Genomic DNA, 2,500 nt, shown 5'->3' on the forward strand with positions numbered 1-2,500 from the left:
GGAAGAGCTTGTCCTGAAGCAGGGCAGGGATGATGGTGTTGAAGGCAGAGCTGAAGTCCACAAACAGGATCCTGGCGTAGGATGCTGGGGCGTCCACATGCTGTAGGGTGAAGTGGAGGGCCATGTTAACTGCGTCGTCCACAGACCTGTTGGCTCTGTAGGCAAACTGAAGGGGGTCCAGGAGAGGGTCTGTGATGGCTTTGAGGTGTGCCAGGAGCAGGCGCTCAAAAGACTTCATTACCACAGATGTAAGGGCGACCGGTCTGTAATCATTTAGTCCTGTTGGCCTTAGCTTTTTGGGCACAGCGATGATGGTGGAGGACTTGAGACAGGCTGGTACATGGCATGTCTCCAGGGAGGTGTTAAAGATGTTGGTGAACACCGGAGACAGCTGGTCAGCGCAGTGCCTGAGGGTGGCTGGAGAGACAGAGTCCGGCCCGGCTGCTTTGCGTGGATTCTGCCTCTTGAAAAGCCCATTAACTTCTCCCTCCTGAAAGGAGAGAGTCGTTTCTGTAGTATGGGTGGGGGATGGGGCCTCTTGGGTGGGAAGGGGTGGTTCAGGACAGTCCAATTGTCTTTCAAATCTACGGTAGAACTCGTTCAGGTCGTTGGCTAGGCGGGAGTCGTTAGTGGTGTGGGGCGCTCTGGGTTTGTAGTTGGTGATGTGCCTGAGCCCTTTGGCAGACAGAAGCAGCGTCGTTAGTAGAGAACTGGTGTTTTAGTGTCTCTGAGTACAGTCGTTTAGCCTCTCTCACCGCTTTGCTAAACCTGTTCTTCGACTCCTTGAATCTGTCTCTATCCCCACTCCTAAACGCTTCCTCCTTCTCCAACCTCAACCTTTTGAGCTTTGCTGAGAACCAGGGCTTGTTGTTGTTAAAGTTCACCCTGGTACGTGTTGGGATACAGCAGTCCTCACAGAAGCTGATGTACACAGCCTCTGTGAGTTCATCCAGACTATTGGTAGCAGTCGTGAACATATCCCAGTCAGTACAGTCTAAGCACGCCCGCAAATCTTCCACAGCCTCACTGGTCCACTGTTTAGATGTCCTCACAGCAGGTTTACAGAGTTTTAGTTGCTGCCTGTATGCACGAATCAGGTGGACCAAGGGAGTTCTGTGCGAGCCGAACAGCCCCGTGACCCACAAGAGAAACATCCCCGCCAAATTCGAGCGTTTGACGGGGTCTATCCGTGAAAAAATATTCACGTTTTTGAGTGCACATGCATTTCTGCTGCAAATGCCTCTGGAAGTTTCATGCCGTTCGTATGCCAATTGTGGCAACACGAAAATGACCCGTTTTCCCATTCCGAGGGATTTCTGTGCGACCCTAACAGCCCCGTGAGCCACAAGAGACACATCCCCGCCAATTTCTAGCGTTTCACGGGGTCTATCCGTGAAAAATATAGACGTTTTTGAGTGCACATGCATTTCTGCTGCAGATGCCTCTGGAAGTTTCATGCCGTTCGTACGCAATGTGGCAACACGAAAATGACCCCTTTTCCCATTCCGAGGGATTTCTGTGCGACCCTAACTAACAGCGCCCGTGAGCCACAAGAGAGACATCCCCGCCAATTTATAGCGTTTCACGGGGTCTATCCGTGAAAAATATAGACGTTTTTGAGTGCACATGCATTCCTGCTGCAAATGCCTCTGGAAGTTTCATGCCGTTCCTATGCAATGTGGCCACACAAAAATGACCCGTTTTCCCATTCCGAGGCATTTCTGTGCGACCCTAACAGCCCCGTGAGCCACAAGAGAGACATCCCCGCCAACTTCTAGCGTTTGACGGGGTCTATGCGTGAAAAATATTAAAATTTTTGAGTGCACGTGCCTTTCTGCTGCAAATGCCTCTGGAAGTTTCATGGCGTTCCTATGCAATGTGGCAACACGAAAATGACCCCTTTTCCCATTCCGAGGGAGTTCTGTGCCACCCTAACAGCCCCGTGAGCCACAAGAGACACATCCCCGCCAATTTCTAGCGTTTCACGGGGTCTATCCGTGAAACATATAGAAGTTTTTGAGTGCACATGCATTCCTGCTGCAAATGCCTCTGGAAGTTTCATGCGGTTCGTACGCAATGTGGCAACACGAAAATGACCCGTTTTCCCATTCCCAGGGATTTCTGTGCGACCCGAACAGCCCCGTGAGCCACAAGAGACACATCCCCGCCAATTTCTAGCGTTTCACGGGGTCTATCCGTGAAAAATATCAATTTTTTTTTGACTGCACATGCATTTCTGCTGCAAATGCCTCTGGAAGTTGCATGCGGTTCGCATGCAATGTGGCGACACGAAAATGACCCGTTTTCCCATTCCGAGGGATTTCTGTGCCACCCTAACAGCCCCGTGAGCCACAAGAGAGACATCCCCGCCAATTTCTAGCGTATCACGGGGTCTATCCGTGAGAAATATTCACTTTTTTGAGTGCACATGCATTCCTGCTGCAAATGCCTCTGGAAGTTTCATGCGGTTCGTATGCAATGTGGCGACACGAAAATGACC

The sequence above is a fragment of the Petromyzon marinus genome, unplaced genomic scaffold (genome assembly GCF_048934315.1).
Source record: "Petromyzon marinus isolate PM22_M1 ecotype Great Lakes invasive population unplaced genomic scaffold, UKy_Petmar_22M1.pri1.0 PM_G_Scaffold_29, whole genome shotgun sequence".
Classification (NCBI taxonomy): domain Eukaryota; kingdom Metazoa; phylum Chordata; class Hyperoartia; order Petromyzontiformes; family Petromyzontidae; genus Petromyzon; species Petromyzon marinus.